General features: G+C 50.7%; 1 protein-coding gene and 1 long non-coding RNA gene across 2 annotated transcripts in view; one reads left to right on the top strand and one right to left on the bottom strand.

Annotated features, from left to right (window-relative positions):
• The window catches only part of PRKCA (protein kinase C alpha), a 348,434-nt gene that overhangs the window by 203,926 nt on the left and 126,381 nt on the right, over window positions 1-18,127 (top strand). The window lies entirely within an intron of this gene.
• LOC128625873 (uncharacterized) lies at window positions 6,045-8,536 on the bottom strand. The gene is made up of 3 exons (XR_008389726.1): window positions 7,835-8,536; window positions 6,709-6,941; window positions 6,045-6,492 (listed from the first exon to the last, which is right to left on the bottom strand). It is a non-coding gene; the product is annotated as an uncharacterized LOC128625873 (long non-coding RNA).

Here is an 18,127-nt window from a genome sequence, read left to right as displayed (position 1 = left end):
TTCCAGACTAGAATAAAAGTAGATCTTGTCTCTGAGGTCGAGGGCCTCCCAAGATGCGTCCTGTGGCCTGGGCAAGAGGGTCTTCTGATGATGGGGGTGGTTAGCCACAGACTCCTTGCAACTGGACTTCAGCAACCCCTCCCCCCTTGCTCGTCCACTTTTAGCCTCTCTTTCTGTGGGAACTGCTCACCCCTTGCCTGCTTCAGACCTAGAGTGTGGCAGGCCTAGAGCTTCTGCTCTACAGCTTGGGGTTTCTGCTCAGTGTCTAGCTCATGGAGATGCTTATTTTGTATAGAAGTAGATACCATTCCAATTTCCTGGGGTTTTTTTTTTTTTTTTGGTATTTGTGTGTGTGTGTGTGTGTGTGTGTGTGTGTGTGTGTGTGTGTGTATTTGGTACTGAAGGAGAGGCCCAAAGCATGCATGTACAATAGCATCTTAACCGGAAGTCCCCTGTCACATTTATTGAGAGCAGAGAATGACACTCTGTGAAGGTGGGGGTGACAGGAGGGGAGAGGGTGCTCCTCTCCGGTCCCCTGATGCCACATGAATCACTGTTTTCAATCCTGTGTGCTTCACTTCCGATCCTCAGCGCCTGCCACCCGCTCCCAGCTGCCTGCTCCACCCGTACACCTGCCCATCGGTGGCCTGGACCAGCCTTGATGCCGGGTTTGTGCTGGACGGATGCCTCCTCCACCCCCATCAGTTCTTTCTTTAACCTTTACTCCATCCACTCCCCCCGCTACCTCCCAAATGCCAGGTTCAAAAACTGTTTTTCTTTTCATCTTCGAGGGAGGGAGAGACCGATTTTTTAAAAAATAGAAAACACAGTGAAAAGAAACAATCCAGCATTCATTGTCTGTCTTTGGTATTTGCCTTTCATCTCGTCCTAGAGTCAGGGCAACCCCGGGGTCAGCAGGCCTGTCAGAGTGGACAGTGGTCACAGGCTGGGTCGAGCTGCCACATGTCACGTCCCCAAGGCTTGACCAGAGAAATCTTCCAGTTCACTGGGATTTCACATCCTCAGAGAAGGATACAGTGGAGGAGGAATTCAGCACAGAGGAGTCTGTGCCTGTTTATTATATTCACCACCTCTAAAATGATGCCAGGCCAGGAGATGCACCTTTTGGCCCCAGGGAGCTGAGCATCCCCTTTAGCCATCTGGTCAATGGGACAACACAGCTGAGGCCACAAACAGCATCTGGGGCTGGGCCGGGCTGCACAGACTGCCCCTGCTCCGAGCGGGGTATGAATGAGGAAAACAAAACGAGTGATATTAATTCCCTGGCCATTCTAAAGAAGTGTCCCCATCGAGGAGTCCTCAGATTTCACCCTTTCTACATCTTTTATTTATTTCAAGTCAGGCCTCATCTCTGCGTCCTAGGCTGGTGGTTCATGTCCTCATCCAAATCTGTGCCTGCTGGGGCAGTCTCCTACTGGCCACCTGCCTCGACTCTTGTTCCTCCTCCCCGTCATTCCCTGGCCCCTCCGTACCGTGGATGACACCCCAGGGCCAGGATCGCTGTGTTTCACGTCTCCTGGTGACTTCCCTGAGCACGGCTCGCAGGCTGCCCCATGCGATTTAACCCTGGGCATCTGCTCCAGTCCTTCCCTCCCTCTCACCTCTGTCTCCCTTGCAGGGGGCTCCTTGCGCCTGTGTGGGCCGCAGCCTCTCGGGGCTCCGCTGCTTTGCCTGGAATATGTTTGTGCCCACACTCAAGAGTGAGCACCTAAGTGAGCACCGTGGTGGGGCTGGGGTGCAGCACCGAGTAGACAGAAGTGGCTTTACCCTTTCAGGATGCACAGACCGGTGAGGGGGACAGATATCAAACCAGCCTCATAGCAGTAATTGCATCGTTAAACACGGTGACACGAGTGTGAAAGGGACAGGAGAGAAGCAGACCGGGATTCAAGAGTGTGACATCTGAGCTGAAACCAACATGGGCGGCAGCTTCAGGTCAGCGTGCGAGCTTGAAGGAAGCTCTCCAGGACCCCCGAGCTGTGAGACAGGAGGAGGCTGAGGGGGACCACGCAGTGGCCGCTGCACTGCGCACTTAGCGGGGTTTACTCGGCACCAGGCTCTAGCCTGAGGGCACCGAATCCTTGTAAAATTCTCCAAAGTAGGTGCCTCTGTGGCGCAGAGAAGCTGGCAGGGTGGTGGGCTTTGAACACAGGGCGTCTGGATCCCAAGCTCATGCCTTAATCGCTGTGTGATCTTGCTTGGCCTGGTCAAGGCCTTGAAAGAGGCCTTTGTGCCTGCAGCTTAGACCGGAGAGGTGAGGCTGGAAGGCAGAGAAGAGCCTTGTCAACTGCTTCGGGTGTGACAGGGTCCAATTTGCATATTAAAGTGATCAGTCTACTTTCTTGGGAGAGCAGTGGGTGTGGGGGGAAGCTCCAGTTGGGAGCAAGGAGAAATTGTATGCTGTCACTTCCTAGGTTAGGTTAAAAAAAAAAAAGGGATGAATGGATTTCCCTCCTTCCTTCCCCTGGTTCCCTCCCACCTGTCCCTCAAGCCCCAGTGCAGGGGTCACTGTCTGTCGGGGCCCCTCCTTTCTCACACCCTCAGAGCTCCTCAAGACCAGGGAGTGTCTGTCATCTGGGCGGGTCCAGCATCTCTGTTCCCCCATGTACAGTGGACATGCCACAGGTTTTAAAAAGACGGAAATAAATCTACAGAGCTGTGAAGTCAGGTATTTTACTGAGTAATTTCATTTTTCAACTTATTCTTAAAAACTCGGACATTACTTCCGAACTGTAGCTACCTGTGGCTGTGACAAAGATTTCCTCCTTGACCAAACTGTGGTCCCGGGGTGTCCAACCTGCGGCCCAACACAAAACTGTAAATTTACTTAAAACATGATGAGATTTTTTGTGTGTGTGATTTTGTGTTGCAGTGTATTTAACGTGTGGTCCAGACACACCAAAAGGTTGGACACCCCTGCTAGTCATTCTCCTCCGAACTCACCCCCCATCTGGCCCCTGATGCGCGGGCTTTGGTGTCTGTCTACGCGTTGTCCAGTTTCAGCCAGAACCCCCCATCCTCCACATCCAGCCCCCCTGCACCCGACGGGGTTCCCCGTCCCCTGGCCTGCCTGCGGCAGGGACCCTCCTCGCCCCTGGAGCTTCCTCGGTGACCCTCCGCCCACTGCCCTGCACTCTGCTCCTTGTTTTCCCTTGTTCTCCTGGGAGTTGAGTCCGGTGTGTCTCCCCTGTGTCTAGTGGTCCCTGTACCTACTGCACTGGGCCCCGGGAATAAAGTCTGCCTTTCTGCTTTAACAAGTGTCATAAATAATTCTTTCTTTAACCTTGACCCTAAATAAAATAAATTCCTTGTGGGGGACCAGTGGTGTGTTATTAAAGCTAAAATTTCCACTTCCTCAATAACACCGGGAACCGGGAGCCCTCCTCCGGGTTCACATTCTTGAGGAGTCAAAAGGTCCCTTGAAGGCAGGCCAGTCCGCGCACTGCCTGCCGGGGCTGCTGCGTTCCTGCTCTGAGCCCCAGCACCCGGGACGTCACAGTCCTTGGAAGCCGGCAGTGTTTGGCAGTGGCGGGGAGGCGGCTGGGACAGGGACAGGCTGACCCTCCCGGCTCTCCTCCCGCAACTCAGTGCCTACTCAGCGTCCACGTGGCCCAACACGAGACCACGGAGCAGTGTTTGGGCTCGGACCTCCAGGGTTCCGTTCGTCCCAGCCTCTCAGATCTAAGGACAAACACCAAGCTCCTTAGCTGCCACACAGCCAAGTGTAGGAGAGGTCACCCGTTTTTTTGTACAAACTTTGACAGGCCCTGCCAGTGAGGCTCAGTTGATTGGAGCATTGTCCCATTCAGTTCGCAGTCATAGGACATTCCTAAGTTGCAGGTTCAGTCCCCGGTTGGGGCATGTGCAGGAGGCAACCAATGGATGTTTCTCTCACATCAATGTCTGTGTCTGTCTGTCTGTCTCTCCCTCCCCCTACCCCTCCCTCTCTTTCTCCCTCTTTCCCTCTCTTCCTTCCTCTCCCTCCCTTTCTGAAATATATATGCATAAACTTTTACAGACATTCAAATATATGTATTTCATAAAAATTGCAATATCATTAGCCTGCATTAGCCTGCGTTCATCAAATGAATATACCCTTGTAATCTGCACCCAAATCCCAAACCAGGACATTGCAGCGCCGAGTCTCCCTCTTGCTCCTTCTGTTCCCTGCCCGCCCCGGGTGGGCCACAGCTATCCAGCTTCTGACAGCCTGCACTGGCTTTCTTGTGCGTGAACTTCATGCCAGTGGAATCATGGAGTGTGTCGGAGATGGTGCATCTAAGACAAAGTGTGTATTTTCCCCACATGCCATCCTCAATCACTCTCTTCTGTGTCCTAGAAATCAGATGAGCGGGAAGTCAGTCTTGGTGCAGGAAGGCTGTCCCTCACAGGGAGACACCCTGCCAGGTTGTAGACGTTAGGAATTACAGTGATTGTGTTATTGTTATATTACGGTCTTGCTCATTTTTTAACCATCAGAAAAAGAGTGATTCTTCCAGATACAGTCTCTAGGTCAGCGGCCAGCAATTTTTTCCTGCAAGGGGCCAGGAGGTAAGTATTTCTGGCTTTGCACACCGTGTGGGCTCTGTTGCAGCCACTCGCCTCTGCCGACAGGTTGCAGAACCAGCCACCGACCGCACGCGCACAGGTGGGCGTGGCCGTGCGCCGCACACGGGATTTACGGGCACCGACGTGTGAGGCTCACGTGACGTGTGCTTGTCATAAATATTATTCTGCCATTTTTTTTTCAGTTCAACCATACTTGAAAGGAAATCTCCTTAAAATTTTTAAACCCTGATTTATATTCTCGGAGTGAGCCTACACGTTTTCTTAGAAAACCTGGGAGCACGTTACAGGAGTCCGGGCCTGTCCTCTTCTGTGTCTCTTTGGACGAGTCACTGGATCCCCTGGCTCCGTTGTGCCTTCTGTGAAGTGGGGCTGCGGGCAGGGTGTGCAGCGAGCTGGTCGCACCAGGACGGCCGGGCCAGCGCCGGGACAGGCTCCCGTGCGCTCGGCAGTGCGGGCCCAGTGCCCGGCCGCACCCCTTGTCACGTATTCTGGCTGTCAGCCGCGGTGACGCAGTCCCCTCACCACAGGTCTTCTAGGCACCGCCCCAACCAGCGCCTAGAGTGTAGCCATTGTGCTTTCTCCTCCACCCACAGAAGTGGCTCCAGGCACCCGACTAGGAGGGGCACTCGGCTTCTGTGTCAAACTCCTCCACCCTGGAGGGCCTTCGTGTGAGTGCCCCTTTACACTTTCCGTTCCCCTTGTGGCCGTGGCGTTTGAGCTGTAACTGCTCCTCGCCTGCCTCCCAGTCTACCTCCTCCATCAACTCTACCTTGCTGATTCTCATTGGCAGCCTAAATAAAGCTAAGGCGAGAGGTTAAAAACCTTGCGTTAAACCCTCAGCTGGGCTCTTCGGAATGTAAACTTTATATAACATAGAGGTCAAGGGCACAGACTTGGGAGCTGGTCCGGTGGAATCCCAGCTTACCACTGAGGACATATGTGTCACTCCCCCTTTCTGTCCCTCAGTTTCCCTGTCTAGAATGGCAGGGAGAGAGGCCCTGCCAGGTAGCGTTGCTGGCAGGGCTGAGTGAATGGAAGCATGTGAGAACGTTTGGAACAGTCCGGGCGCCGAGTAAGCCCAGTGTGTTCGCCCCCGTTCTTGCTGTCACTTAGCACATGATTGCGTCGCTCTCATGCCTTGGGAACCACCATTGAGGTTCCCAGATATATGACCACTAAATAAGTTAAGGGTTTGTTTGTTTGTTTGTTTTTTAAGGAAAAATAAATCTCATGAGTATTGCTTTATGATTTGTCAATTTTCTATCATAGCTCGTTTTTTAATAATGTGAGACATCCTGAAATGGTCTGTTCCTGTTTGGGGGACTCATGCTAAAATGCAGGGTTAAGAATGGGTGATAGACTCTTTGGTACTGTGTAAAAGGACTTTGTTCCTGTGGGATTTAAAGTGACATCCTGAAGGAAGTCTCAGTTAATGGTTTCCTTTGGGGAAACCATCAGTGGTGATCTCTCAGATCTTTGACAAAAGTCCGACAACTTCTGGGTTCAGGAATATGCTGAGTGAGCATCTTCCCGGCCTCCCAGAGTTGCTGCTGTCCCCGGTTAGGAGCAGAGGAAAGTCATTTTACTTGAGAGGTAATTTTTGAAAATGAGAAATAATTTTGTTAATGGGGTAGAATGATGGGCTGTGTGTACTCTTCCTTTTCTTGAGGTGGATTCGCCTTTTTGAAAAGCCCGAGGCTGTTACAGTCTCTCTCCAAAGTCAATTATCTTCATCGCAACTCTGAGGGTGCAGAGGTGTGAATCGTGAAATTAAGACGCACGGCCTAAAGCCTCAAGTAGGTAGGAGCCTTCTGAGAAGCTGAGCAGATGGATTCTGAGAGTGTGGATGGTTCGGGCTGTTAATTTCTCTGGTTGATTTCGGTTTCGGTTCCGAGCAGAAGCCTGTTGGGTCGGCAGAAGGGAGAGACACACCACATTTGCACGTAAACTCCCCATCCCTCCTCCCTCCCCCCCTGCATTCTCCCTGACCCCCCATCACTCTGGCTTGGTTTCAGGCAAATCCGTGAGGACAGGGTTAGGGATCAGTTTCCTGTGGCTGCCTTAACAAATCACTTCACACTGGGCACCCTAAAAAACAGCAGAAATATCTCCTCTCACCGTTCTGGAGGCCAGAAGTGGAAAATCAAGGCGTCAGCAAGCGCACACTCCCACCAGGGCCTCTTGGGGAAGGTGCTTGCCTGCCTCGCCCAGTTTCTGGTGGTTCTTGGCTGGTGACGGCATTACTCCTCTGTCCCCGCGCGGGCTTCTCCCCAGTGTCCTGGTCACACCTCCCTCTTCGTTCTAAGAACACCAGTCTCTGGATTTAGGGACTTCGAGATTCTTAATTAGACCTGCAAAGACCTTATTTCTGAAGAAGGCTACATTCTAAACTAATAGAGTTAGGACTTAGATGTATTTTGGGGGGCAGGGGGCACTGCTGAACCCACCACAGTTGGCCTCACAGAGACTCTAGCTGACCGTCGGGGAGGGCTTTTCATCCGGGGACCCATGTCCCCATCCCTAGAACGCTGGCAGTCTGGGTGGGGGTGGACTGTGGGGTGAGGAGCCAGCTGCTTCCACTGGAAAAGCCAGCTTCCCCCTTTCTACCCTGTGGCCACGAGGGTGTTACTAAGGGTCTCCCAGCCTTGACTCCTGTCCTTTGTAAAGTGGAGGTGATCATATTTTCCTCTCGGGTCCTGAGCGTCACATGGGGGACGGTGGGCGTGGCTGGCATGGTGCACAACTTGTAGCAGGGAGTGAGTGTTGTAGAATCCGATGTCAGGCCCTCCGTGACCCCACAGTAAGTCCCCCATCCTCAGGTGGGTTGTGTCTGACAACTCACAGATCCGTCGGGCAACTCTGGACAAATGGGGGCAACGGCCTTTCTAGAGGACCCAGGTTATCGACAGCACGCAGTGAATTCAGTGGTGAGTTTTGGCAGTACCTGGCCACATTTTAGTGGTTGTCGTGGCGGGGGTTGCTGTGGCGCTGTGCCCCTGTGGGTGTGAGCCAGCGGAGATCAGGCCTCCACAAGGCCACTGGAGATCACAGGTGGGACAGCCCCGAACCCACCCCATGGCACGCAGGGACAGCGGCTCCCCACCTGGCCTTCACCTGGCGTGTGGCTTCCTTCACCCCAGGACTCAGCACCTAGCTGCCTCTCAAAAAAAAAATCTAGACTAAAAAAGGTTATTCCAGGTGTTCAGGTAAAGAGCAGAATTAGCGTCATGCCCCCCATTCATACCTTGGGTGGGTGTGATGAGAGTCAGGTCTGGCGAGGTCTCCGCAGAAGACAAAGAGCACATAGAACCATCTGTCCTTCTAGGAGAAAAAAAGGTACCTCCACCCTCTGGACCATAGACCAGTAACCAGCACCTTCCGGAGAGAGTCTAGAAGAAGCCTTTGCTGCCGAGGTTGGACCTTTACGGGGACGTTGCTGCGTCAGCTCCAGGGGACTTCACTCAGTCCCTTCAGCAGCCCACCTGCTCCCCAGGTGGTGGTGCAGTGTTTCGCTGCTGTGACAGGTGCCCAGGTGGAGCCTGGGATCGTCCTCTGTGATGGTCACATGAGCCGGTTAAGGTCGGCCGAGTATCCACAGTGCGCCAGGCTCAGGACACAGAAAGGGGACGCTGTCCCCGCCCGCATCTGTGGGCCCGAGAGCCGCGGGAACCCGGGACTGGCGCACAGTCACTGGAGAGGGTGTGGAGACGTGGGCAGAAGTGACGGGAAAGGCCTTTTTTCTTTTTCCAACTCGATCGCCACGCTGCTCATGTGTTTCTGCTACGAGTGGTCTCTGTGAGTCCGGTCAGCAGATAGTGTCCACTCAGAAACCTAGTGAGTCTCGTCTCTGTGGCATAGAAAACAAGCAGAGATCAGGACCAGAGTCACAGGCCCTGAGCAGGACAGTCGACTGACTTCCCAGCATCGTCACGGAGGCCTCCTCCCTTCCCTCATTCCCACCATCCTGCAGAAATGTCCTCCCACAGATATTTTGTGTCAAAGTTCATTTCCTTGCCCCTCACCCCCCTTCCCTGCCCCTTCCTCCCAGGGCAACTGCTGTCCTGAAGCTGATGAGCATCACTGTCATGCACTTTCCAACATGCGGTTACATATCTGAAGAGATCTCTGTCTAGCATCATTCTGTGCGTTTTCAAGGTTACGTGCATCATCCTGCACTCTGCAAATTCTCTTACAGCTTTCCCTCTCCACACTATAGATCTGAGATGTGTCCACGCTGGTGCACATTGGATCTAGTTCATTCATGTCACTGGTCCTGTAGTGATAGCGACTTGTCCGTCCCCCTACTGGTGGATGGCCAGGTTGCTTCTGGGATCATGCTCTCTGTCAAACAGAGCTGCAGTGCACGCGTGTGTGAGGATGTCCCCCAGGCTAGGGCACGTTCGGAAGGGGGACTGCTGGTCCTAAGGTGGGCCTGTCTTTAACTTGACTGGGTCTGGCAGCTCGCTCTCCAAAGTGCCTGACCATTCAGATCCCGCCAGCAGGGTTGGAGGGTTCTGGTTCCTCAAGTCCCTGCCGGTGAGCGCTGAGGTCGGATTTACCAAAAGGCTCCAACGGACAGGTGTGACACGGCAGCCATTGGCCTCTCTGGGTTGCTGGGAAAGTTAAGCACCTTTTCGTATGTTCCGTAGCCGCCAGGGCTGCTGTTTCTAAGAACTGTTTTCTATCCTTGGCGTGTTTTTGCCTCCACCTCTTTTGGGAATGCAGGGGAGGGGTGCTTGTTTCTCAGTGGCTGGTAAAAATTCTTTACACACTCTGGCTACTAATTTTTTTGTTGATTTGAGTTGCAAGTATCTTCTCCTGGTCTGTAACACTGTCACTGAAGTGTTTTAATGAAAGAAAGATGAGATGTGGGGAAGCGCAGTTCAGCCATCAAGAGAAAAACATCTGTAAAAGGGTCTGTCGATTCTGCGTCTAAGACCGGTCCCTGGTTGCTAAGCTCCCGTCGTTGCAGTTCCCGTCCACTGAGATGTTATCAGGACGGGGCTTTCGGGGTTTGAGGTGGGTGGTTTTTTTTTTTTTGAGTCTTTGTTTTGTCTTTTAAAGCATTGCCTTTAGGAACATGTCTTTGTTCTTGTTGGTTCTTCGTGGTCCCTTGCTTGGGACTTTGAGACTGAGGGGCTGATGCTGTCACCCGAGCCACAGGTGAACACAAGCCTGACAACTCACAGTTCACAGTGTCACAAGTGCCTGAGATCTCTATACATTCCCCACGTCTGCCAGTGCCCACCAGCGCAGGGTGGGTCCGCTGTTATCCTCCCCAAGTGGACACCTGTTTCTCTCACTACAGAGCCATCCACTCCCATCATAAATCCCACTGAAGAGCGTAATCCCACCCCCCAAAAGGCAGCCACTTCTTATCCTCTGATTCGGATCCCACTCTTGTTTTTTGGATCTAGCTGTGGCTGGGTGAGTGTGGTATCACAACAGGGATCAAAAAGAACACGTGGTTTTAGGTCGTACATTTAGGTCAGGAATCTCCTTCCAGGTTAATAGATATACTTCCACAGTGTCAGTTGGAATGGCTGCATCCTTTGTATCATCTTGAAGATTTTTTTTTCTATAAGAAGCAGCCTTGGCATGAGCATGGATGTTTGTGAATCTCTTTAAGCACTTCCTGATGGAAAAAGAAATCCAAGACCTGGAATTACGGCATCAAAGCCATGCTCACTTCCAGCACTGTGGTGGGCAGCCCGAGTTGCTGAGTCCACGTGGGGGTGGAACTGTTCGCTGATTCCGGGGATGCTTGTCGAGTGCCTGCCGCATGCCAGGCACCCCCTGTGAACTGGGAACGTGGAGGAAATGGACACGGTCTCAGTCCCTGTCCTCGGAGTTCATCATCTGGGGAACTGTCGCAGGCCTCGGACCAGCGAGGACATGGGGAGCTGTCACTAGGAGGAAGGCAGTTGATCTTCAGTTAAGAGAGGGGACAGCAGCAGTCAGAAATTCTGTCGGGACGACACACGTGGCCCCCAGCATCGCACATTTGCTTTCTATCTAAAGGATGTAAAATGCTTACCTTGACTGACAGTCCAGCCCCACCTCTGCTTGAGATGAGTCACAGAACCTCTTGTCCTTCAGTGTCCACCCCTGCCCACCAGGAATAATAATGACAGCGGCCTCACAGATGTGAGATTCGTCACAGAAAGGATGGAAAAGCCGTTTGCTGGCTGTCAGATTCTATATAAATGTAATAAACAGCATTGCTAATGTTGTCCTCGGGTGTATACAAGGGCATCAGGTAAGGAGTGGGTCCAGAGGGTGTTGTTGTTGAAATAAGACCCCCCCCACTAAATGGGAGCGGGACAGCTTCATGCACTGGCTGCAGAGCTTAGGGCTTGGAGTCATGCTCAGCAGAGCACAGCGGGGAAAATGCAGCTCTGCTCTAACACAGCCCTGGTTCAAATCCCAGCCCCGCCACTTACCAGCTCTGTGTCGTTGGACAAGTGACTTAACTTCTCTGTGTTGGAATTTCTGCATCTATAAAATCGGGATGACGATACAATCCTTATGAGAATCAAAGGGAATAAGGCATGTACAGTGCTTTCTCCCGGACCTGGTGAGACAGTTTTTATTCATCATTCTGGAACTTCCTGAACACTTTTTTCCTAGTGAAAGTGCCCCCCTTGGGGGGGCAGTTACAGGCCATGAGGATTTGCTTTTTCTGAGTAAGGTTTGAAGGAAGAGCTGGCCTGCAGCTACAGAACAATGAGTAGAAGCTCTGTGGACAGCCGGGAAGCCCGTGTCCAGGGCTCTCCTCCAAGGTGGCCCGGTGCTGGGCCATGGCTGGTTCCCCAGGAGACGGGGTCCTTTTGTATAAGCCTGAGCACTGGCAGAGAGCGGTCACCCCTGACAAATGTGTTTTTTCAATGGTTACTAAAACACCCATCACCTTTGCTCTGAGTTTACCTTTGTGTACCCAGCGATCAGAGCATATTAGGACTTGAGGACAGCTGGTCTAGATTTAGGGAGTTTCGGGGCCTTAGCGAGTAATTTTTTTAATGTGTGGGACGAGCATGAACATGGTCACCTTTTCATTTTTCTATGTAAGGACCTTATTAAAAGTTACAGTTCAGCCACCATTTTATCAAAGAAAGCCCTTTCCTTCCTTCAAATGGATAAAATGGGAGAGAGAGAAAGGACTTGAGCTCAGTATATTTCCAAAGATTATATCCATGAATTTCATGGAAAAACTTGTTCCTTTGCTATTTTTCTGCCTCCTGTGCATCCAAGGAATCCTAGCTCTCATCCACACACAGAACAGGGGGTGAAATGAGTTGCTCGGAATTGCGCAGTAAATCCCACTCAGGCGAGACTGGGGCGGGGCCTCCAGAAGCACCCTTGCAGCCTTTCAGTCTCTTAAACTGACTCCAGTTGTTATGTTGTGTAGAGGTGAACTGCGATGCAGTTGAATTGTGTGATTGGTTCTCTACATTGTTTGTAACCAAAGAACATTTAGTCATCAAATAAAGATGCATTTATTAGTGCTTAAATGTCTGATCCGGAAGATTAGTCAGGGTGAAGGCTAAGCCACTGCAATAGAGATTCCAGATCACAGTGGCCAAGGTCCAGAGTTTATCTTTCCTCTTACACAGCAGCCCCGAAGCTGGTGGGGGCAGCTTTGTACCATGTGGTCCTGCAGGGAGTTGAGTTCCTCCCATCTTGATGTTCTGTCCATTCCCTGGGATGCTTTCCTTATTCGCGTAGTTGAATCCAGTTTGCATGGACGTGAGGAGGGAGGATGGGGCACTGAAGCTCGGCATCTTGAGGCCAAGACCCAGCAGAGTCGCGCAGCACTCGTCTGCACAACCCACTGGCCTGAGCCCAGGCGCATAGCTGCGTCCAACCGCAGGGGAGGCAGGCACGTACCGGCCGCAGCCAAGCAGCAGCCAGCCGCCCAGCCGAAATCTGGGGGCGGAGTGGGGAGAGGTCTCAGTCACTCAGAGGACACAGCGATCTGGGCCGCAGACTTGAAGGCGTTTTCTATCCATATCATTTTCTCTCTAACAAAATTGGAAAAGGAAATTCCTGCTTCTTACCTGTCCCCATGTCCAGTCCGCCTTACCATCCCTCCCCATGTTTAGAAGGCAGATACCCCGGAAGGCGTGGTTGGCATGAGAGCAACTCTGTCCCGCCTCAGTGATGATCCCCAGAGACCCGGTGCGAGGGAAGACGCTAAGTCTCTGTCCTGGGCTCCAAACACAACTCTCTCGTTCAGAGTGTTCCCCGGGAGACCCAGGGGCACAATCTGAAGGAGACCTTGGGTGCCCACATCCCAACCCCGATGATGTCACAAATGTTAGTTGGCAGTGACGACTGGTCCCAGCATGTGTTGGCCGTGCGGAATGGTCTGACAGCCACGGGTCTGAGACCTGTGTTTACCAACTCCCGCTCCTGCCTGCTGCTGCTCCGCAGAACCAACACAGCTGTAGACGGCTCTCCCAGATGGCTTCCTTAGTTGTAGTTCAGCAAGAAATTTCTGGAATCTCTTTATTTTTTCAGGGCCATGGTCCGAGTGACTTTAACGAAGGGCAAACTCAGGCAGCCTGGGAAAGATATGTTTCTTAGCATGTTATTGGCCAGCAAATGCAGGGAAATTATGGGAAGATTATGTTTGTTGACAAAAGTATGTGGGCTTCTCCCCCCTTTGGCACATTTTCAGGTGCATTCCCTAGATCCGAGAGACCAGTCTCCCAGTTCCAAGGGAAAATAATTAAATCATAAATGAAAAGGGGAGCTGGCTGCTGTCCTCTGAAGACGGCCCCTGCCATCACACGATCTGCATGGTTCGGGTGGGGCCATGGAACTGCAGGTGACTCGCTGATCCCCATTCCTGGTTTAAGGACCAAGAGAGAAACCTTCTTAAACACTCTTCCTAAGGGAATTAACATCTATCTGTATTAGTTTTCTGGGACTGCCCTGATAAACTACCAGAATTTGAGGGCCAAAAACAATAGAAATTTACCTCCGGAAATTATTTCTGGAAGCCAGAAGCTTACAATCAGGTGTTGGCAGGTTCTTTCCGCTCCGCCAGTCTCTCCTGGCCTCTGGTGGCGGCCAGCAGCCCGTGGCAGCCCCGGATTTGTGCACGCGTCACGCCAGTCTGCCTCCGTCTTCCCCCGCCTTCTTCCCCATGTCTCTGTGCCTCGGGCCCCCCTCTCCTTTCTCTTACAAGAACACCAGTCACCGCGTTGGGATTTAGGGCCCACCCTAAATCGCAGATGATCTCACCTCAAGATCTTCAACTTAATTACCTCTGCAAAGACCGTGTTTTCAAATAAGCCCACATTTGCAGGTAGTAGGGGTTAGGACGTGAGGTGTATCTTTTCTTGGGGGGGAACACAACTTAACCCACAGCACACCCTAGCAAACAGGCATTAGGAGAGGTTGAGTCCGTCACCACCAAGGCCGTTCTGAGGGCTGCAGAGGCTGGCAGGGCCTCATCAGTGCAGCGGGGCGTCCTTCACGGCGGCACGGCCGGAAACTCCAGGAAGCAGGCGGGCTTGTCCTGTAGGGATGGGCCGTGGGTCACCTCCGGGCATGTTCACATGCAACCCATTGCACAGCCACGCGTGAACAGGTGGGCTCACGGGGACGTGTCCCCTGTGTGCACTCGCTTTCTCTGCTCTGTAATTAGCTGGGGGATGTGGTGCCCGTCATTCTGCTCCCAGCCCAGGGCTTGGTAAGGGTTATTTTACTGCTTGATGGGCACCTTCTAGTGTGTTTTCCACTTCATACCTGTGCTGTTTATCGTGGTTCCTTTGAGCCATAAAAGCACAATAAAAAAAAGCGAGTGGGAACAGGATGGGAAAAGTCAGGGCTGTAATTTGGTCTCGTGAGGTTCAGTTAGGAGAGTTTTCCCTGTGCCCCCCTGCCTTTGCCACTTCACTCTTCCAAGCCAGGCTCCGCGCCACATCCGGCCCGGTGACGGTAAGCCAGCGCCACACGTTCCCATCTTTGCTGGGCTGATTGGTATCTCCCTGGGTGCGTGATAGAAAAGGGAAGGTTTTCATTTCCACCAACGTTCATGACCTTTATAGGAAATTAAAGAACTTAAGACAGCCCCCCCTTCTTTTCTTTTGTTGGCTGGTGTTAGCTGCTGTAGAATGACAGGGGTATCAGATTTGAGCAAGATGCAGGGGTGGGGACAGCCCGGTTTTAAGGGGCACCTTAGAGATTCTTGCTCTGATGTCCCATCTGGAGTTCTCCTCCCTGGATTCCTTAGAAGCCACTGGAAACTGCTTCGGAAGGAGTTTCCTGGGATGGGACAAGTGGAAGGCCAGGACCAGCTCTCTCTGTGGGGGCGGCTCTCGGCTGCACTTACTTGGACTTCTGGCCTGTGGCCCATTCCCGGGAGCATCGCGTGGGTCCTTTACGCACGAGCCCAGGCACGGGTCCAAGCCGAGCCCTCTCTAGGCCTTCCTGAAGTGCGCAGCACGGCGAGGGCTGGCAGGTGCCTCTGCAGTGGGTGCAGGGAGCCAGTGAGGGGGAGCTGAAGGTCCCGCTGCCCCTCTTCTTTTTTAGTAGATGGTGGTAAAATACCCGTAACCAGAAATTCACCGTTTTAGCCATTCAAATGTACGGGTCGGTAGTAGCAAGGACGCCCATGTTGTCGAGTGGCCATCACCACCCTCCCTCTTCGGAATGCGCTTCATTGTCCCAACCTGAAGCTCTGCACCTGCTAAGCAGCAAGTCTGCATTCCCTCCCTCACAGCCCCGGCCGTCACCATTCCACTGTGTGTCTCTGAATTGGGTGACTTTAGGGACCGCATACAAGTGGGGTCATGCAGTACTTGTCCTTCTGTGACTGGCTTATTTCACTGACCACGGCGTCCTCAAGGTTCACCCACTGGCACGGGTAAGAATTTCCTTTTTCGGGCTGCTTGATGTTTCCATGCACCCCGTCCCTCTTATCCCCTTGTCCGGTGATGGGCACGTCAGAAGATGTTTCCACCTTCCTGCTGCTCTTGCAGTGACGCGATATGAGCTCGCCACTCCCGGGGGAGGTCGGGAGGGCTGCCTCCACTGCGCCCAGGGGCACTCGGCCTTCGGATCCTGCTTTGCCTTCCACACTGCACGTCAGTCCGTCCGTCTGGCGCAGGCAGAGGGGTCACCGCTGGGAAGACAGTTTGATGAGACCAGGGTGCTTGTCGGGTTTTTCCCATTGATTCACCAACATTTAGAACTGTACCTGACCCACAGTAGGTGCTCCCCAGTTATTTGTTGAGTCAACAAATGATGGAATGTTATATAGTCCCCCTATGGTGAAAGACAGAAATCGAGGCAAAAGAAGAACAACTACTAAAGGGATTGCACTAAACATCTATGACCAATGTCAGTAATGAATATCGGTTAACATGATGCAGATGCTGAAATCAGATGGCTGTGTGTTTCTCTGTCTCACCACCAATTTGTTTTAATTTTATCGATCAGACCCAGACCACAGACTCATGGTCCAGTTTGTCAGCGCTGTCGTCCCGTTCATATTTGCTCTCAAAATATTTCCTTCTGTGGAATATGCATGTAGGTGTGCAGGTACACGTAGCCACAGATGAGCTACCTTGTCTGTCTCTGCTGTGTACGTGTCTGTGTGTGCAGGCACACACACAAGGTGCACACACACGTAAGGGCAGTCATCAGTTTGTGAGATAAATGGGTAGTGATCCGGTCTCTCCTTTCTGTGTGACCCAGATTTTTCCAAGAGTGTCTTTCCTCACCTTAGCTGGAAGAAAAATGCTGCTGAATTTCATTGTTGTCCTTTAAATCTAAACTGCTACTTGTTAATGAGGAGTGAAGGATTACTCAATAAATGCTATTTGGAATAAATTCCTCAGTAATTTAGAAGAATAATTAATTTGATACTTATTTCATACCATGCATGAAAATAAACTTAAGAGAGATGAAAGGGTTAAATATAATAAAGTTAAACCAAAGAAAAGCCAAGAGGCCATAGGATTGAAGAAGCCCTGTGGAAAGCTCAGACAGAACTCCAGCAGATGAACTAGCAAAAGATTTCAAAAGGAGAGCTCACAATAGAGGGACTATAACTAACAAATAGGAAATACTCTGGTACTCTGACAAAGATATTAAAGTGAAAAATAAAGTATCATTAGCAGAATTTTATTTAAAAGCAGTGTTGCTGTTAGAGTATATAAAGCAGTATTTCTCCATGTTTCAGGTTATGTTATAACTTGGTACTACGCTTGGAAAGTGTGTGGCAATATATAGTAAGAGCTATAAGATGTTTGTGGCTATTCTACTTCTAGAAATTTCTTCTACGAATGCAGCAGTGTAGTTATGTGCATGAATGTGTTCGCTGCAATCTTACCTGATGATGAAGGAACAGTGGTGGAAATTATGACTCATTTGCGTTTCGTTTGAAAATTGTTCTAAAGTCATGGTCACATGACTAAATTAAATGGAAAAATAAGATTTTAATGTATATTTATTCTTATTATAACTTTACAAAAGGAGGCATGTTTAAAATTACCAAATGGAAATATACTAGAATATTCTGGTGATTGAGTAGTATTAGTGGGACTCTGGAAATTTTTTCTTCGTTTTATTTTGTAATACTGTGACTTTTAAAATTTAAAACATTTTTATAAATAGACGTTATATTCCTAAGGATTATGTTCCCTAGAATATTTATTTATTTTATGTAGATTATTTCAATCAATCAATAAAACCCAAAAGATGCAGGTTTACTTGACTAACTTTAAAATTCAAATAATAATTAGGCAGTATTATCAAATGAGAAAAATGCTTAAGACACCATGAGTCGACTCTGCCTTTGCAAAACCACTCTAGGGTTAAACGAATCTTCCACTTTTCCAATTCTCATAGTTTTGTGGGGAAAAAAGTTCAGGCAGCTAATCAGCTCAGTGCAGACTTTGTTGCAAGCAAGCTGTGAATCACCCTCTGAAAGCGCGTGCCTTTGGGGAGGGAGGCAAGCACTGCCTCTTCCAACCCCTGTGTTAAAAACATAAAAGTAAAAGTCTGAGTCTTGTTTATTTAAAGGTAAACACACTTGACTTCATTTTTAAAAAAGAGTGATTGCTGAGGTCCAGTTTGGAAAACACTCCATGTCATTTTCTCCTCCTGTAAGGTTTGGTGTTTATGGCAAGGAGCATGTATCAACCTGTAAACATTATTGTTTTACTTTATATTTTGTAGCAGCAGTGGTCCCTTTGCCACCTCAGGGTGGATGTGCTCGAAGCATTAGCTGCTGTTTCGAGGTTCTACCTCCTGCCAGCCGCTCAGGTGCAGCCTGGTTTCTCTGAGGTACATGAAGCCCGACCTGAAAGGATAAGGGGCGTGTGGGTGCTCACAGGGCCCACCAGGTCTCCCTTCTGAATTTCTGTTTAATTCAGTGGACACCGTCATTTTAATTGCTCGTGCAGTCCAAGTAAAGGAAGTTAGAAGCAATGTTTAAAAATGAAAAGACTCATTATCAATTTGGATAGCTTCAGGATTGTGTGATCTTAGAGCAAAATGAAGGCTTTTTGTATTGTAGTTG

Source organism: Artibeus jamaicensis, unplaced genomic scaffold (assembly GCF_021234435.1).
Source record: "Artibeus jamaicensis isolate MK-2021 breed Jamaican fruit bat unplaced genomic scaffold, CSHL_Jam_final contig_1998, whole genome shotgun sequence".
Classification (NCBI taxonomy): Eukaryota; Metazoa; Chordata; class Mammalia; order Chiroptera; family Phyllostomidae; genus Artibeus; species Artibeus jamaicensis.
This window is presented reverse-complemented; position numbering and strand designations above follow the sequence as displayed.